We start from the raw sequence: 21,226 nt of genomic DNA on the forward strand, positions 1-21,226 counted from the left end.
ATCTAAATATAAAAACTAAAACCATAAGAAGTAAACACTGAGTATGTCATCAGGACCTTGTATGTGACAATGTATTCAGAGATATGACACAAAAACATTAGCAATAAAAGAAAAAAAATAGATTTATTTGACTGTCAAATTTATAAATTTTTATTGTCATTGTCAAGAAAGAAAAAGACCATCTGGATACTTGGAGAAAATATTTGGAAATCATATATCTTATGAGGGTTTAATATGCTGAAAATATAAAGAAACTCCTAAAACTCAATAACAAACAGGTAAATACTCCAATTAGAAATGGGTAAAAGACTTGAATACACATTTCTCCAAAGAATATATAAAAATGGCCAATAATCACATGAAAGATATTCAATAATTAGCCATTAACAAAATAGAAATAAAAACTAAAATGAGATACAAATTCATACCCATTAAGATGGCTATTATTACAAAAATGGAAAATAGCAACTGTTGCTAAGGATGCAGAGAATTGGGAACACTTAAGCAATGTTCATGGGAATATACAATGGAGCCACTGTAAACACAGAGTGGCAGTTCCCCAGAAAGTTAAAAATAGAATCACTACATGCTCCAAAAATTCCCCTTCGTGGTATATACCCAAAAGAATTGAAAACAGGGACTCAAATGCATATTTGTACACAAATGTTCATAGCAGCATTGCTCACATTAGCCAAAAGGAAATAGAGAACAAAGAAATAGAGGAGAAATTAAAAAAAGCCATTTTAGAAAATGATGCAGCTAAATCCAAACATATCAATGAATACATTGAATGATAAATAATTAAATGCTACAATAAGTAGTAGATAATGATTTTGAAATCAAGTCAATAAATGCTAACCACATGAGAAACATTTTAAACCTAAAGGTAAAGATAAATTAAAATTAAATGAATATAAAATAATTGTTATGCAAACAGCAAACATAAGAAGCATGGAGTTGCTGTATTTATTTTCAGAAAAAAAAATTTAAGATGAAATGTATCACTGAAAATGAATGAGTTAATTCATTAAGAAGACATAAATGCCAGAGATTTTTATGTACCTAAAATCTGCACTTCAAAATAAAAGAAACAAGACTTTTTTGAGCATTTACATAGATAGTCCATATGTTAGGTCATAGAGCAGACGTCTGTAAAGTTTGAAGGGTTGAAATCATACAAAGTATCTTTTCTGAATACAATTAAATTAGAAATCATCAAAATAAGGTATTTAATGAGATATCAAATATTTACAAATTGATTGACATACTTCTTAACCATGGGTCAAAGAATAAAATCCAAGATAAGTTAGAAAACATACTGTTATGAATGATAATGAAAATACAAAATATCAAAATATATGGAATACATCAATAGCAGTACTTATTGAGAAATGTAGAGTTTTAAAGATTAATGTGTAAAACATTTTCTGCAGCACACTAATTTAACCTGTGTGGTCAGTTTACTTAAACAACATAATTACATGGAACAGAGAATAGATGATAAGCTCTTTTTATTCTGTAGAGGTTAATATAATGTCCCAATACATCCCAAAGTATTTTGGGTAGAAAATTCAAAAATATCTGCAAAGTCACCTTGAGAGACTGGGGAAAATGTGGAAATATTAAGCTTCCCTACCTGGGGAATACCTGATATTCTTGCAAGCATTAGGGACTCCCAATTTAATAAGTCCAACCTTTGATCTTGGGGCTTGCCCTTATGAAACTTATTCCTGCAAAGAAGCAGCTAAGCCTTCTTATAATTATGCCTAAGTGTCACTCCAGAGAACCTCTTTTGTTGCTTAGATGTGGCCTTTCTCAGCCAACTCTGCAAATAAACACTAACCTCACACCCATGTGGGACATGACTCTCAGGGATGGGCCTGGTCCTGACATCATGAGATTGAGAATGCATAATTGACTAAAAGTGGGGAAAGAAATGAAATAAAATAAAGTTTCAGTGGCTAGGAGATTTCAGATGGACTTGAGAGGTCATTCTGGAGGTTATTCTTATGCATTATATAGATATTCCTTTTTAGAATTTGGTGTATTAGAATAAGTAGAAGGAAATACCCAAAAATGTTGAATAGTAATTCAGTAGAGTTGATAGTTTATGATGATTATATAACTACAAAGCTTTTATTTGAGATCATATGATTGTGCAAACCTTGTTGCTGACACTCTCTTTACCCAGTATATGGGCAGATGAGTAATACAATAAAGACAAAAAATAAATAATAGGAGGTGTGAGGGGTATGGGATGTTTTGGGTGTTCTTTTTTTATTTTTACTTGTTTTGGAGTAATGAAAATGATCTAAAATTAATTGTGTGATGAATGCACAACTATATGATGATACTGTGAGTCAATAATTGTATACTTTGGATGGATTATATGGTGTGAGAGTATATCTCAGTAAAATTGCATTTAAATAGCTCTAATATTTGTAAGAGGAAAACTTTTATACAAACAACTTAAGCTTACAATTTAAGAGCCTTGAAAAATATTAGAAAGTGAGATGCAAAGTAAGTATTAGGAATGAAATATTAAAGATAAGAGCAGAAATCAACAAAATAAACTAGACAAAAATACACAAAATTAACCCCACTAAAAACTGTTTATTTGAAAAATATCAATGATATTATTAAATACCTATCAAGACTTATGAAGAAGAAAAGAGATAAAGAAAACACAAAATACCAAATTAAATATGAAAAAAGGGTAATCACTAAAGATTATATAAATAACAAAAGGTAATAGTAAATTAGGTAAATCTTTATGTCACATATTCACCCACTTAGATTAAATGGTCAAAATTCCAAAATTCATGCAAATGAAACATAGTTTGAATAGCTCTGTACCTTATAAATTAGTTGCATTGGTCTTAAAAATCTATCTGCAAAGACATTATCAGGCACTGATGGTTTTACAAATGAATTCTTTCAAGCCTTTAAGAATTAAATAGCAGCAATATTACACAAACTCTCAAGAGACAGAGGAGAAAGGCTAAACTACTTATGAGGTAAATGCATTTATAACCAAACCATTTTTATGAGGCCACTAATTTGACTCATGAACATAGAACTAAAATCCTTGAAATTAAACTAGAATATGACATCCCAAATCATAAAGGGAAGTCAAGTAGAGATTATCCCCAGAATACATGGTTAGTACACTCAGCAAACTAGGATTAAAGGGGATCTGATCCAGTTCAGAAAAAGAAAGTACATTATGAAAATTCTACAGCTAAAATTATAATTTGTGATGCAATATTGTTCCAGTTTGCTAATGCTGCCATTATGCAAAATACCAGCAATAGTTTGGCTCTTTAAAAGGGGGTTTATTTGGGTACAAATTTACACTCTTAAGGCCATAAAAGTGTCCAAACTAAAGCATCAACAAGATGATACCTACATTGAAGAATGGCCGACGGCATCCTGAACAGCTCTGTCAGCTGTGAAGGCTCATGGTTGGCATCTGCTCGTCCTTTGCTCCTGGGTTGCATTTCAAAATGTCTTCCTCCAAAATTTTTCTGGTCATCTGTCTTGGTTTCTCTCTTAGCTCCTTTGTGTCCTTGCTTCTTTCTCCCAGGGCATTCCTCTTTAAGCATCTGGGGGGCTCTCTCTTAGCATCTCAGGGACAAGCCCTGGACTTCAACTCTTACCTTAGCGACTCCAAACATCCTTCTGTCCACATCTCTGAATGTCTCCAAACATCAGCATAAGCAAACATCTTGCCCTGTGTGCCTCTTTTTAAAAGACTCCAGTAAATTAATCTAGACCCATGCTGAATGGGTGGGGACATGCCTCCATGGAAATAATTCAGGGTTATTATCTACAGTTGGGTGAGTCACATCTCCATGGAAACACTCAATCAAAGGGTTCCAACCTAATGAACGCTAATATGTCTGCCCCTACAATGTTGCATTAAAGAGCATGGCATTTTCCGGGGGCGATAATATATCCAAGCCAGCACAAATATCAAAGACTTCTTCTAAGAGTCAGAGCAAGGTGAGGATGCCTGTTCTCACTATTTCTATTAAATATTGAAGAGGAGGGACTCACCATTGCAATCAGGAAAGGGGAAATGAAATAAATAGTACAAAGATAAAAGGAAAACCGTCTCTTTAGATTAGTGTTATGACTGTTTACTTAGAATATCTTAGGGTATCTACAAAAAAACTACTAAAATAATTACAGAACTTACAAAGCTTAAGTATGAAATTACAAATTATAAATTCTCAAAGATATTAAGAAGAGGTTTGCTTCCTTATTCTGTTTCTGTGTTAAATTCTCAGTTTGCTGGATGCTGAACATCCAGTGGGAGGCTACCAGGAGAACTTATGGAACAGCAAGACTATTTGATGGAAGGAAACACAATTTCTTAATCATGACTACAAAATTATAATGTGATATTAGTGTAAATATTTATATTACACTGTTGAATGACTGACATACCTGAGGAATTGTTTTAGTTTTTATTTGTTTTTATTTTCAGGTGAATGTAACAATAATTCACATTCTTGGTGACAGGATAAGGATAGTTAGATAGATCTGCCCTAATGGAGGTTGGACATATGATTTGTCCCAGTCTGTACCTTGTGGAGTGAGTTGCTGTGCAGGACATTGTGAGAACACAGGCCCAGGCACAACAGAGATTCTCAAAAAATAATCATTTTACTACTTACACAGCACAAAGGGTCCAACAGAGCAGAGGAAGAGATTCCATCCCATTGTGGCCAGTCTCCTGAGAAGCCAACTGTTGGGGTCAGTGACAGTGGATGGTGGCTTTGTGGGCCCAGCTTCATGCGGGGCTTCACATTGAGAGCTCAGTACTTACACAACCCTGGATTGGGGGGCAGAGGGGTTCTGCCGCTGAGAGCTCCTGCCCTGATAAGGAGCTGGAACTGCTTGTTACTGGTTTTGGGTTCAAGGTACAGTCAGACCTTTCCATTAGACCTAAGGGCACCACAGGGCAGTGGAATGGAAAGTATATTGAATCATCTGTACACATACAAGCAAGACAGGAAGAGGAGTGGGGGCAGACAAGGACTGAAAAATGGGCAGTAGTCATGTCTCCAGCATGCGTAACTAACAAGATTGAGTCAAATCATGAGAGTATCCCTTCTTTGCAAATGTATGTGAAGTGAGCCCTGCTTGATAATACCAAATGAGCAATAATAAAAAGTATAGTGGACAAACACATGAGAGATATGCTATAGTAAAAAGAAGCAGACTTAAGAGATATAAAAGGAATGTGGTTTTAGAAACATACTATGTAATAGTCACAGAACCCCCAAACAGGGGTAAACTAATTTAATTACAAACAGAAGCTCTATTAATTACAAATAGAAGCAGTATGAACTTGTGAGTTCATGCCAGAGAATCTTTTCTCCCTCCAGAACTGGAAGGAGCTGAGATAAAAGAATTATGGAAGGAAAGGGATTTTTTCCTGTCATAAAATCTTATATAGAGGTGGGGCAAGATGGCAGACTGGTGAGCTGTATGTTTTAGTTACTCCTACAGGAAAGTGGGTAGAAAGCCAGGAACTGCATGGACTGGACACCACAGAGCAATCTGACTTTGGGCATACTTCATACAACACTCGTGAAAATGTGGAACTGCTGAGATCAGCAAAATCTGAAAGTTTTTGTGGCCAGGAGACCCGCACCCCTCCCTGCCAGACTCAGTCCCGTGGGAGGAGGGGCTGTCAGCTCCGGGAAGGAGAAGGGAGAACTTCAGTGGCAGCCCTTATTGGAAACTCATTCTACTGATCCAAACTCCAACCATAGATAGACTGAGACCACACACCAGAGAATCTGAGAGCAGCCAGCCCAGCAGTGAGGAGACAGACATAGAAAAAAACAGCACGAAAAACTCCAAAATAAAAGCAGAGGATTTTTGGAGTTCTGGTGAACATAGAAAGGGGAAGGGCAGAGCTCAGGCCCTGAGGCGCATATGCAAATCCCAAAGAAAAGCTGATCTCTCTGCCCTGTGGACCTTTCCTTAATGGCCCTAATTGCTTTGTCTCTTAGCATTTCAATAACCCATTAGATCTGTGAGAAGAGCCCTTTTATTTTTTTTTTAATCCTTTTTTCTTTTTCTAAAACAATTACTCTAAGAAGCCCAATACAGAAAGCCTCAAAGACTTGCAATTTGGGCAGGACAAGACAAGAGCAGAACTAAGAGATCTCTGAGACAAAAGGCAATAATCCAGTGGCTGAGAAAATTCACTAAACACCACAACTTCCCAAGAAAATGGGGGTGTCTGCTCACAGCCATCATCCTGGTGGACAGGAAACACTCCTGCCCATCGCCAGCCCCATAGCCCAGAGCTGCCGCAGACAACCCAGTGTGATGGAAGTGCTTCAAATAACAGGCACACACCACAAAACTGGGCGTGGACATTAGTCTTCCCTGCAACCTCAGCTGATTGTCTAAGAGTTGGGAAGGTGGAGCAGTGTGAATTAACAAAGCCCCATTCAGCCATGATTTCAGCAGACTGGGAGCCTCCCTACACAGCCCAGCAGCCCAGAAGCACCCTGGGGGGACAGCACTCCCCTGTGACATAGCACAGTCATCCCTCAACAGAGGACCAGGGGGTGCACGGCCTGGAAGAGGGACCCACTCGCAAGTCTCAGGGGCCACACGCCAATACCAAGGACTTGTGGGTAAGTGGCAGAGACAAACTGTGGCAGGACTGAACTGAAGGATTAGACTATTGCAGCAGCTTTAAAACTCCAGGAACACCAGGGAGATTTGATTGTTAGAGCCACCCCCCTCCCTGACCGCCCAGAAACATGCCCCCTATACAGGGCGGACAACACCAACTACACATGCAAGCTTGGTACACCAACTGGACCCCACAAGACTCACTCCCCCACTCACCACAAAGGCATAGCAGGGGAGAACTGGCTTGTGGAGAACATGTGGCTCGTGGACGCCACCTGCTGGTTAGTTGGAGAAAGTGTACTCCAGAAAGCTGTAGATCTGATAAATTAGAGATAAGGACTTCAATTGGTCTACACATCCTAAAAGAACCCTATCAAGGTCAGCGAATGCCAAGAGGCCAAAAACAACAGAAAATTATAAAGCATATGAAAAAAACAGACGATATGGATAACCCAAGCCCAAGCACCCAAATCAAAAGATCAGAAGAGACACAGCACCTAGAGCAGCTACTCAAAGAACTAAAGATGAACAATGAGACCATAGTATGGGATACAAAGGATATCAAGAAGACCCTACAGGAGCATAAAGAAGACATTGCAAGACTAAATAAAAAAATAGATGATATTATGGAAATTAAAGAAAATGTTGACCAAATTAAAAAGATTCTGGACACTCATAATACAAGACTAGAGGAAGTTGAACAATTAATCAGTGACCTGGAAGATGACAGAATGGAAAATGAAAGCATAAAAGAAAGAATGGGGAAAAAAATTGAAAAAATTGAAACGGACCTCCGGGATATGATAGATAATATAAAACATCCGAATATAAGACTCATTGGTGTTCCAGAAGAAGAAAAGGGTAAAGGTCTAGGAAGAGTATTCAAAGAAATTGTTGGGGAAAACTTCCCAAAACTTCTAAACAACATAAATACACAAATCATAAAGGCCCAGTGAACTCCAAATAGAATAAATCCAAATAAACCTACTCTGAGACATATTCTGATCACACTGTCAAACACGGAAGAGAAGGAGCAAGTTCCAAAAGCAGCAAGAGAAAAGCAATTCACCACATACAAAGGAAACAACATAAAACTAACTAGTGACTACTCAGCGGCCACCATGGAGGCAAGAAGGCAGTGGCATGACATATTTAAAATTCTGAGGGAGAAAAATTTCCAACTAAGGATACTTTATCCAGCAAAGCTCTCCTTCAAATTTGAGGGAGAGCTTAAATTTTTCACAGATAAACAAATGCTGAGAGAATTTGCTAACAAGAGACCTGCCCTACTGGAGATACTAAAGGGAGCCCTACAGACAGAGAAACAAAGACAGGACAGAGAGAATTAGAGAAAGGTTCAGTACTAAAGAGATTCGGAATGGGTACAATAAAGGATATTGATAGAGAGAGGGGAAAAATATATATGACAAACATAAACCAAAGGATAAGATGGCTGATTGAAGAAATGCCTTCACGGTTATAACGTTGAATGTAAATGGATTAAACTACCCAATTAAAAGATATAGATTCACAGAATGGATCAAAAAAAAATGAACCATCAATATGTTGCATACACGAGACTCATCTTAGACACAGGGACACAAAGAAATTGAAAGTGAAAGGATGGAAAGAAATATTTCATGCAAGCTACAGCCAAAAGAAAGCAGGTGTAGCAATATTAATCTCAGATAAAATAGACTTTAAATGCAGGGATGTTTTGAGAGACAAAGAAGGCCACTACATACTAATAAAAGGGGCAATTCAACAAGAAGAAATAACAATCGTAAATGTCTATGCACCCAATCAAGGTGCCACAAAATACATGAGAGAAACACTGGCAAAACTAAAGGAAGCAATTGATGTTTCCAAAATAATTGTGGGAGACTTCACATCACTCTCTCCTATAGATAGATCAACCAGACAGAAGACCAATAAGGAAATTGAAAACCTAAACAATCTGATAAATGAATTAGATTTAACAGACACATACAGAACATTACATCCCAAATCACCAGGATACACATACTTTTCTAGTGCTCATGAAACTTTCTCCAGAATAGATCATATGCTGGGACATAACACAAGCCTCAATAAATTTAAAAAGACTGAAATTATTCAAAGCACATTCTCTGACCACAATGGAATACAATTAGAAGTCAATAACCATCAGAGACTTAGAAAATTCACAAATACCTGGGGGTTAAACAACACACTCCTAAACAATCAGTGGGTTAAAGAAGAAATAGCAAGAGAAATTGCTAAATATATAGAGATGAATGAAAATGAGAACACAACATACCAAAACCTATGGTATGCAGCAAAAGCAGTACTGAGGGGGAAATTTATAGCACTAAACACATATATTAAAAAGGAAGAAAGAGCCAAAATCAAAGAACTAATGGATCAACTGAAGAAGCTAGAAAATGAACAGCAAACCATTCCTAAACCAAGTAGAAGAAAAGAAATAACAAGGATTAAAGCAGAAATAAATGACATAGAAAACAAAAAAACAATGGAGAATATAAATATCACCAAAAGTTGGTTCTTTGAGAAGATCAACAAGATTGACAAGCCCCTAGCTAGACTGACAAAATCAAAAAGAGAGAAGACCCATATAAACAAAATAATGAATGAAAAAGGTGACATAACTGCAGATCCTGAAGAAATTTAAAAAATTATAAGAGGATATTATGAACAACTGTATGGCAACAAACTGGACAATGTAGAAGAAATGGACAATTTCCTGGAAACATATGAACAACCTAGACTGACCAGAGAAGAAATAGAAGACCTCAACCAACCCATCACAAGCAAAGAGATCCAATCAGTCATCAGAAATCTTCCCACAAATAAATGCCCAGGGCCAGATGGCTTCACAGGGGAATTCTACCAAACTTTCCAGAAAGAACTGACACCAATCTTACTCAAACTCTTTCAAAACATTGAAAAAAATGGAACACTACCTAACTCATTTTATGAAGCTAACATCAATCTAATACCAAAAGCAGGCAAAGATGCTACAAAAAAGGAAAACTATCGGCCAATCTCCCTAATGAATATAGATGTAAAAATCCTCAACAAAATACTTGCAAATCGAATCCAAAGACACATTAGAAAAATCATACACCATGACCAAGTGGGGTTCATTCCAGGCATGCAAGGATGGTTCAACATAAGAAAAACAATCAATGTACTACAACACATTAAAAACTCGAAAGGGAAAAATCAATTGATCATCTCAATAGATGCTGAAAAAGCATTTGACAAAATCCAACATCCCTTTTTGATAAAAACACTTCAAAAGGTAGGAATTGAAGGAAACTTCCTCAACATGATAAAGAGCATATATGAAAAACCCACAGCCAGCATAGTACTCAATGTTGAGAGACTGACAGCCTTCCCTCTAAGATCAGGAACAAGACAAGGATGCCCGCTGTCACCACTGTTATTCAACATTGTGCTGGAAGTGCTAGCCAGGGCAATCCGGCAAGACAAAGAAATAAAAGGCATCCAAATTGGAAAAGAAGAAGTAAAACTGTCATTGATTGCAGATGATATGATCTTATATCTGGAAAACCCTGAGAAATCGACGATACAGCTACTAGAGCTAATAAACAAATTTAGCAAAGTAGCGGGATACAAGATTAATGCACATAAGTCAGTAATGTTTCTATATGCTAGAAATGAACAAACTGAAGAGACACTCAAGAAAAAGATACCATTTTCAATAGCAAATAAAAAAATCAAGTACCTAGGAATAAACTTAACCAAAGATGTAAAAGACCTATACAAAGAAAACTACATAACTCTACTAAAAGAAATAGAAGGGGATGTTAAAAGATGGAAAAATATTCCATGTTCATGGATAGGAAGGCTAAATGTCATTAAGATGTCAATTCTACCCAACTCATCTACAGATTCAATGCAATCCCAATCAAAATTCCAACAACCTACTTTGCAGACTTGGAAAAGCTAGTTATCAAATTTATTTGGAAAGGGAAGATGCCTCGAATTGCTAAAGACACTCTAAAAAAGAAAAACCAAGTGGGAGGACTTACACTCCCTGACTTTGAAGCTTGTTATAAAGCCACAGTTGTCAAAACAGCATGGTACTGGCACAAAGATAGACATATAGATCAATGGAATTAAATTGAGAATCTGGAGATAGACCCCCAGATCTATGGCCGACTGATCTTTGATAAGGCACCCAAAGTCACTGAACTGAGTCATAATGGTCTTTTCAACAAATGGGGCTGGGAGAGTTGGATATCCATATCCAAAAGAATGAAAGAGGACCCCTACCTCACACCTACACAAAAATTAACTCAAAATGGATGAAAGATCTCAATATAAAAGAAAGTACCATAAAACTCCTAGAAGATAATGTAGGAAAACCTCTTCAAGACCGTGTATTAGGCGGCCACTTCCTAGACTTTACACCCAAAGCACAAAAGAAAAAATAGATAAATGGGAACTCCTCAAGCTTAGAAGTTTCTGCACCCCAAAGGAATTTCTCAAAAAGGTAAAGAGGCAGCCAACTCAACGGGAAAAATTTTTGGAAACCATGTATCTGACAAAAGACTGATATCTTGCATATATAAAGAAATCCTACAACTCAATGAGAATAGTACACACAGCCCAATTATAAAATAGGCAAAAGATATGAAAAGACAGTTCTCTGAAGAGGAAATACAAATGGCCAAGAAACACATGAAAAAATGTTCAGCTTCGCTAGCTATTAGAGAGATCCAAATTAAGACCACAATGAGATACCATCTAACACCGATTAGAATGGCTGCCATTAAACAAACAGGAAGCTACAAATGCTGGAGGGGATGTGGAGAAATTGGAACTCTTATTCATTGTTGGTGGGACTGTATAATGGTTCAGCCACTCTGGAAGTCAGTCTGGCAGTTCCTTAGAAAACTAGATATAGAGTTACCATTCGATCCAGCAATTGCACTTCTCGGTATATACCCGGAAGATCGGAAAGCAGTGACACAAACAGATATCTGCACGCCAATGTTCATAGCAGCATTATTCACAATTGCTAAGAGATGGAAACAACCCAAATTTCCTTCAACAAATGAGTAGATAAATAAAATGTGGTACATACACACGATGGAATACTACACGTCAGTAAGAAGGAATGATGTTGTGAAACATATGACAACATGGATGAACCCTGAAGACATAATGCTGAGCCAAATAAGCCAGGCACAAAAAGAAAAATATTATATGCTACCACTAATCTGAACTTTGAAAAATGTAGAACAAATGGTTTATTATGTAGAATGTAGGGGAACTAGCAATAGAGAGCAATTAAGGAAGGGGGAACAATAATCCAAGAAGAACAGATGAGCTATTTAATGTTCTGGGGATGCCCAGGAATGACTATGGTCTGTTAATTTCTGATGGATATAGTAGGAACAAGTTCACAGAAAAGTTGCTATATTAGGTAACTTTGTTGGGGTAAAGTAGGAACATGTTAGAAGTAAAGCACTTATCTTAGGTTATTTGTCTTTTTCTTACTCCCTTGTTATGGTCTCTTTGAAATGTTCTTTTATTGTATGTTTTTTTTTTCATTTTTTTTTTAATACAGTTGATTTTTTAAAAAAAGTTAAAAAAATCTTATATAAAATGTCTATTTTGAGATGGCTTGGCACTTTCAAACAGCAAGATATATCTGTGACATCTGAGTGGATATCATAAGATTAATAAAATCATCTAGATTTTTGTCAGCAGAAAAGCTTTTTTTTATTTTGAAATAAATTCAAAGTTATATGAACAGTTGCAAAAACAATACTAGCCCCACGCACAGAATTCCATCATACCCTGACCCCCCTCCCCCGATAGCTCAATCCACCAAATTTAACACGCTGTCATGTTGCTATTTCTTTCCCTCCCTCCCTGTCTATCATCCATCATCTATTGCTCTGTCTTCTGAACATAAGAGAGTTAGCTGCACACATCCTTGAGCATACACTATATAATTCATGTATACACTTCCCATGAACAGGAACATTCTTTTATGCAATCCCATTAAGCAGAGCTAAGAAGTACAATAGATTCAACAATGATACAAAGCCTACATTCTATATTTCCTTTTCCTTATGTCTCAACTGTGTCCCTTTGAGCTACCTGTCCTCTATCCTCCAGTCCCATCCAAGTACATCCTTAGTATTCAATTGTCATCTAGTTAGACTGTCTTTTTTTTTTTTTTTTTTTTTTTGGTTCTGGAAACATATATACAGCCTAAATCTTCCCATTCCAACCCCTCCCTAGCCTTTCATTAGTGGGATTAATCACGTTTAGAATATTGTAATGCTCTTTCCCACCATCCATTACTAGAAATTTCCCTTCACCTCAAACAGCAACTTTACACTCATTTCTTAACTCCCCATTGCCCCTTCCCCCATTTCTCTTAACCCAAACTCTACTTTTCATCTTTATGGTTATATTCTCTGATAATTTCTTTGTGTTTACTGTGGGGCTTAAAATTAACCTCTTAAATCTATATCAATCTTGTTTTTCTTTGATACCACCTTCATTTCAATAGGACACATAAACTATGTTCCTATACTCCTTCATTCCCCCACCTTTATATAGTTGTCTAAAATTACATATTTTACATTGAGTTCAAAACCACTGATTTGTCCTTAGAGTTTGTGTATTTTATATCATGCAGGAAGTAACTAGTGGAATTACAGTTCAAAAATTATTGACTTCTATTTGTATTCCATTGTGGTTGGAGAATGTGCTTTGAGTATATTCAATTTTTTTTTTTAATTTCTTGAGGCTTGTTTTATGTCCCAGCTTATGGTCCCTTTTGGAGAAAGATCTGTGATCACTAGAGAAAAGTGGGTGTCCTGGTGTTTTGGGATGTAAGGCACTATATATGTCTGTTAAAATTCTCTATATTTCTTTCTCCTTTCCCTGTCTCTCTGCCAGCACGACTCCCCTCAGAATCTGAAGTAGGGCAGGTCTTTCATCGGCGAAGTCTCTCAGCATTTGTTTGTCTGTGAAAAATTTAAGCTCTCCCTCAAATTTGAAGGAGAGTTTTTCTGGATAAAGTATTCTTGGTTGGAAATTTTTTTCTCTCAGAATTTTAAATATGTCATGCCACTGCCTTCTCGCCTCCATGGTGGCCACTGAGTAGTCACTACTTAAGTCTTATGTTGTTTCCTTTGTATGTGGTAAATTGCTTTTCTCTTGCTGCTTTCAGAACTTGCTCCTTCTCTTCAGTATTTGACAGTCTGAGCAGAATATGTCTTGGGGTGTGTTTATTTGGATTTATTCTATTTGGAGTTTGCTGGGCATTTATGCTTTGTGTATTTATATTGTGAGGAAGGTTGGGGAAGTTTTCCCCAACAATTTCTTTGAATACTCTTTCTAGACCTGTATCCTTCTCTTCCCCTTCTGGGACACCAATGAGTCTTAAGTTTGGATGTTTTATTTTATCTATCATATCCCTGAGATCCATTTCAATTTTTTTTATTTTTTTCTCTATTCTTTCTTTTGTTCTTTCATTTTCTGTTCTGTGGGCTTCTAGGATGCTGAGATGTTGTTCACCTTCCTCTAGTCTTGTATTGTGAATATCCAGAGTCTTTTTAATTTGGCCAACAGTTTCTTTTATTTCCATAAGATCTTCTATTTTTTTATTTACTCTTGCAATGTCTTCTTTATGCTCTTTGAGGGTCTTCTTTATGTCACTTATATCCTGGGCCATGGTCTTCTTGATGTACTTTAAATCCTTTGCCATGTTTTCGTTCCTCGATTGTAGTTCTTTGATTAATTTTGTGAGGTATAGTGTATCTTCTGATATTTTGATTTGTGTGTTTGAGTTGGATTCTCCATATCTTCTGGTTTTACCATATGCATTAAGATTTTCTGTTGTTTTTGGCCTCTTGGTATTTGTTTTGCTTGATAGGGTTCTTTCAATTTGTAAAGAAAAAGGGATATCAATCTAATTTTTCAGGAACACAGTTTGGTGACATACACTTTAACTAACCAGCAGATGGCATCTGTGAGTCACCTATGCCTCTCAAGTCAGTTCTCAACCTTGTTTCTGTGGTGTGTGGGGAAATGATTCTTGTGGGTTCAGTTGGAGAACTCAGTTTGGGTGTGTTGCTGGAGCTGTCCACCCTGAATGCGGGTCATGCGCACAGGTGGCCAGGGAGGAAGGGCAGTTCTAATGTTCAAATCCCCCAGGATCCCAGAGATTCAAGGCCACCACAAGAGTCTAAGCCTTCATTTCAGTTCAGCCCCAGACTCTCTCTCTCTCTGATCCATAAACCACTGGACTTGGCGTAGCTCCTTGGGTTCTCTGAGCAGATCCCCCCTCCCAGCCGCACTCCTCCAGGAGCTCAGCCAAGGGAATGCCATGCTACATCACCAGTGTGTGCCATCCCACAAGGGAAGCCCCGGGCTGCCAGGCTGTGCAACGGCGCACTCCCAGCCCGAAGCAAAACTAGCCGAATGGGGCTTCTCAGCCCCCTTCTCCTCGCTCAGTTCCTCCTTCCCAGCTCAGGGACAACTGGCGGGGTTCTGGGCTGTGGGCACAGCCCCGGGCAGGAGTTTATCCAGCCCTCTGAAGAGCCAGCTGTGAGCTGTGGGGTTTTTTTCTGCTTCTGGCTCTCCCCTCCATTCCCCCAAACCCAAGGGTATCTGCAGCGGGCTATCTTCCCGGCCAGACACCAAGAGGCTGGCCCAGCCCCCTCTTGCTGTGTTTTACTGCATGGTTCCCACAATTGCTGCTGGAGCTGCTACTTTTTTTTTTTTTTTTTTTTTTTAAAGAGCCAGCTGGTCCCCAAATGCTGAACCCTGGCTTCCGCAGCCCGCCACATGGCTGCAGGTCTTCCAACCAGCTTACTCACTCATTTCAGAATGCTGACTCCCAGTTTCACCAAGTATACAGCCCCTCTGGAGCTAGGAGCCCTCATCCAGCTGGTGCATCTCTGTAACCGGTATTCTAGGTCACTTTCTGGTTTTTAGCTAGTGTTTTTCACGGAGGCATTTTTTTTGCCCTGTCTCAGCTAGCCGCCATCTTAGTTTCTCCCAGCAGAAAAGCTTTTGTTTTTACAAAAGTTAACCCAGCAATGCAGAAGTCCACTTCCAAAAAAAGAGTCTCAGTACCTATTACAATGGACAGGACAAGCACGGCATGTTCACATGACAAAATACATGACACATTTTTCTAAAGGATGAATAAAGTAAGGCAGACAAGTGGACATCAATTAGTAAGGGCCTGAAATGCAATGACTACAAAGATTTTAACTTTTTATTGAAAGTATTACTAGATAATTTATTGGTATTGTGCCAGTTTGAATGTATTATGTCTCCCAAAATGCTGTTATCTTTGATGCAATCTTGTGTGGGCAGATATTAATGTTCATTAGATTGTAATTCTTTGTGTGTTTCCATGGAGATGTGACCCACCCAACTGTACTTGATAACTTTGATTAGATAATTTCCTTGGAGATGTAGCCCTGTCCATTCAACATGGGTCTTGATTAGTTTACTGGAGCACTATATAAGCTCAGAAAGAAACAGCAAGCTTGCTACAACCAAGAGGGACACTTTGAAGGCACAGGAGCTGAGAGAGGAGCCGCAGCTTACACAGACAGTTTGGAGATGGTCTTTGAAAGCAGACTTTTCTGAGAAGCTCAAAGAGGACAAAGTCCCCAAGAGCAACTGAGAGTGACATTTTGGAGAGAAGATGCAGCCTAGAGAGAAACATCCTGGGAGAAAGCCATTTTGAAACCAGAACTCTGGGGCAGACTCCACCCATGTGCCTTCCCAGCTAACAGAGGTTTTCTGGATGCCATTGGCTATCCTCCAGTGAGGGTACCTGATTGTTGATGACCTATCTTGGACACTTTATGGCCTTAAGCCTGTAATTTTGTAACCAAATAAACCCCCTTTATAAAACCCGATCCATTTCTGGTGTTTTGCAAAAAAGGCAGCTTTAGCAAACTGATAAGTATTACTCTACCCAGGTTCTCATCCTATTTTGGAGGAAAAAGTTTGCTTACACTTTTTGCCAGGAAGAGGCTGCAAAGAAAAAGAAGTCTACCCAGAGAAAGTTATTTTGAAAAATAACCAGAAAAATTTTCAAACAGAAACATTCTGGTAGAAATCAAGTTGATGCACTAGAGAGAAGACCCTCAGGGACATTATTTCCTATTTACAAGTACTTGGTACTTAAAAGCAAGCAAAGTATATTGCAGAATTTCAGTGACATCCTGAGACAAAAATGTAAATTTTTAAAAGTGTAAATTTTTAAAAATGCATAAATTCTCCTTGATTGCTTCATGGAAATCTATAATGGTGAGATGCTATTATGCTAAAAGAATCATTTAAAGATAGTTTTAAATTTAAGGATCAAGATATAACTAACAAAACACAAAAACCTGAAATTCTGAGAACTATTTTTTTTCTGAAACTGAGCTAACTACTTAAGTGAACATATGTAGACTTCTAACTCTCTTAATTAAGGTCAATATAATTAGACATATTTCATGTGATGACAATAACAATACTTATAATTACTGATTAATTGAAATACATTTTGAAAAAAAGTACTGATAGAAATATAGAAATATAAAGAATAGTTGTTTGATGACATATTTTGTCAATGTAACAAGTCAAAATTATCAGGTGATTGGGCTAGAAGGTGGAGAAGGATAAAGTAGATTTGAGGAAGGATAAAATTACAGAGATGTTTGTTTTGGAAAGTTAGAGAACAGCCTTATGAAAGTACAATGAGAATTTTAAATTAGTGTTGACTGCTTTATATCTGAGGTCATTTATATAAGGTGAAGCAGGACAGTTTGTGTGTGTGTGTGTGTGTGTGTGTGTGTGTGTGTGTGTGTGTGTGTGCTTTCTGATCCCATTCACATGCTCTGATTATATGCATGACCAGAGGAAATAATGATTGAATTTAATCAAAGTTGTGCTTTTATAGGACAAAATTATGGAAAGTAGAGAAAGGACATTGGATTAGGTTGCAAGGGGATTATAAGACAATGAGGCATACACTATTACATGGGCAAGGAGGAAAATATAAAAAATTATTATGATGAACAGTTCATAAATTTTATTGAGCTAAAGGTTAATTAATATTTGTATTTCACTGGAGAGGGAATGTCAGTGGTAAAAGTTATTGAACAGTATGGCATGCTTAATGCTTTTCATATTTAGTGTAAGTTGAGAGATAGGTACATAAGAATAGAAAAAAAGTTAAACATATATTTATTCCCTCTATGACAAAGGATTAGTTCAAGAAAATTGAGTTTATTGAAGTGTAGGGAAAACCTTGAACCTCACTTTGAATGAAGAATTAAGTAAAAGCTTAAAGGAAAAATGTTTGTCTTTTTGGAGTAGGCTACCTACACAGAAAAAAGAAATCATGAAGCTAGGCTACACAATGAAAATTATCTGTATCATAATTCCACTCTTAATTGGAATGAAATAATTAAATAGCATTCATGCAAAATAAGCTCTAAATAACAGTACACAGTTCTCAATATCTCTGATATTCTTACAAGTATAACAAAATATATCACCATTTTAATTTATGAATTGATTTTAATTACACACCCATTCATTGCTGAAGTTTCACATCACACTTTCTAGAAACGGAGCAAGGTAATACTTGAAATAGTTGAAGAGATCATATAGGTTTATCCATGCATCTAAACCAATTACTAGAAGAGACAATGTGATTCAAAGATTTCTATTAATTGAATGTCTTGAATTTACTATACCCACAGATTGAAAGCAAAATCAGATGTCTCAAATATCACCACAATGATGGATTTGTTCTCTTAGGGTTTTCTGATATTCCCAATCTCCAGTGGTTTCTTTTTAGGATGGTTCTAGCTATCTATCTGATTATCCTGTTGGGAAACAGCATCAGAATAGCAAAAGCACAGAATTGACTCTGCTCTCCAGAACCCCATGTATTTTTCCTCAGAAATTTTTCCTTTTTGGAAATCTGTTATGTAGCAGTTACTGTTCCAAGAATGCTCATGGACTTTTGGATCCAAAAAGCAAGTATTTCTTTGTTTGCCTGTGCTACACAGATGTGTTTTGCTCATATGTTTGGAGGCACACAGGGTTTCCTCCTGAGTGGTATGGCTTATGACCACTATAAGGCCATTTGTAAACCTCTTCAATATCCTCTCATCATGAACCACAAAGCCTGTATCCAGCTGGTGGCTGGCTCATGGATCAATGGAATTCTGTTTGAGATTGGGCAGATAGTGCCAGATTTTTTTCTCTGCTCTTTTGTGGCTCTAATCAAATCAATCACTTCTTCTGTGATATCCCTTCAGTAATAAAGCTTGCTTGTGGGGACACATTTGTGAAGGAGATGGTAGCCCATGTAGTTACTGTGTTATTTTTCATGGTTCTATTACTGTTGATTACTGATTCCTATAGCAAAATTATCTCCAATGTTCTGAAATTTTCATCAGCAAGAGGGAGATTCAAAGCCTTTCCACCTTTCCTCACTTGATTGTTGTAGTCTTATTCCAGGGAACAACTAGTAACACTTATTTACAACAAAAATCAAATCATTCTGAACAAATGGGGAAACTGCTGCTTCTTTTCTACACCATATTGACTCTGATATTGAATCTCATTGTATACAGTCTGAGGAACAAAGATGTCATTGTGGCATTGAGAAAGTCACTACCTAAATTATCAACATGAAACAATTGAATTATTTATTGAATTAATTATTAATTGAAGCAATCACAGAAATAGTTTGCTTGTTTTTGTCATGTAGACACAACAAAAAAATATTATAGTTTTGTTCCTGCATTCCTAAATAATGTTAATTACCGCTATGCTAACAAACTCACATTGTGTCAAGGGACCTTTGTTTCACAGGGTTCAGTTAATTGACTTCCTGTAATCAAGGCAAACATGAACTTAATTGTAGTGATATAATGTTGAAAACCAGCATTCCTTGTCATGATGAACTAGTGACTTGAGAGATCACTTGGAGAAAATGATGAGGTAATTGAATATGTCATGTAACCAGGCATTAGTTTCATGCCCTGTGATGAATTTTCTATATTGTTCCCATTCTTTCAGATGTATTTGCTGCACTTCTCTGCCCATCAGTATGGATTCAGCCAATGAGAAACAACAGTAGGTAAGATGTTGGAAGCAGAAAACAGGTAATTTTCCCCTGCTTCTATGCTTTTTATATGCCCATTTCACCTCTAGAATACATATCAACCATGGTTGCAGCTCTTGCTTTTCTCTGGTAGAGTCAGACTTTGGGTAATATCTACCTATCCTTGTAATGTTCTGGCATTTTCCTCATAAGCTGGTGGGTTTAGTGGTGGCCCCTCAAAATATATGTCCACCAAGAACTTGCAAATGTGACTTTATTTGGAAAAATGGTCTTTGAAGTTAAGGACCTTAAGAAAAGAACATTCCAGATTGAAGTGGGCCCTAAATTCAATGACCAGTGCTCTTTAAAGAGACAGAGGGGTAGAAGGAGATTAGACAACCATACAGAAAAGAAGGCCATGTAACCGTGGAGGCAGATTGAAGGTAGGCAGCCACAAGCCAGTAAATGTTAAAAGCCATCAGAACTTGAAAGAAACAAGGAAGGATCTCCTCTGGAGCTTGTAGACAGTTTGGACTTGGCAACATTTCAATTTCAGATTTCTGGCACCCAGTATAGTAAGATAATAAATTTCTGCTGTTTTAAGTCACCTAAGTTTTGTTATGTTTTTATGATAGACCTAGGAAACAAATAAATTATATAAATAGTACTTTAAATAGTCATTTAAAGTACTTTTATTTGAATAAACTGAAATGAATTCTGATTCCTGATAAGACACAGCTGATATACAATTTCCTCACTTCTGTTGTTGCATCCTTTTTGAGCAATAATTTAGCATTTTACTTGAAAGAAAAACAAAACAAAATATCTATCTTCTTACTCTACAAACTCTTTTAAGGAAAAACCACCTTTCAGTACAAATGATATTTTCACAAAAATTATTAAAAATGTGTCTGTTCAGGAATGTTTATCTAAGTTTTTATTTTTAGTGCATATACAAAATTGGAAGCAAAGGCAAGGCACTTACAGATGGAGAACAGGTTAAGACACTTTAGGACATGATCCAACATGTAAGAAAATATGCAAACATATTTACAAAACTTGCCTCCAATCTTGTAAAATAAAGTTAACACCCCATAATTTCATATAATATTTTACATGTGCATGTCTCTAGAGGATGGGTATACATATCAATGCATAGGGAAAGGTGGTTTAGAAGAGAAAATTGGCTTCCTCACAGTGGCAGGACTACAAATAACTTCTGTTTTATACATTATAATTATCTTTATAATTTGAATTGACTACAGTGAGAATATAATAGGTATATCAAAAGAAATAAAATGAACTTTTATTCTGAAAATAATACAAAACAAAACAGAAAATGCTTGCATTTCTTCCTTTCTTATTGTTATAAAATTTCTTAAAGAATCTTTATTGACTTAAACTAAGACTGAAGGGAGAGGAGGTGGGGAA

General features: G+C 36.9%; 1 pseudogene; it reads left to right on the forward strand.

Annotated features, from left to right (window-relative positions):
* Positions 1-4,775: 4,775 nt before the first annotated feature.
* On the forward strand, positions 4,776-19,383 carry LOC119518079 (annotated as a pseudogene).
* The last annotated feature ends 1,843 nt before the right edge of the window (positions 19,384-21,226 follow it).

This window comes from Choloepus didactylus, chromosome 21, assembly GCF_015220235.1.
Source record: "Choloepus didactylus isolate mChoDid1 chromosome 21, mChoDid1.pri, whole genome shotgun sequence".
Taxonomy (NCBI): domain Eukaryota; kingdom Metazoa; phylum Chordata; class Mammalia; order Pilosa; family Megalonychidae; genus Choloepus; species Choloepus didactylus.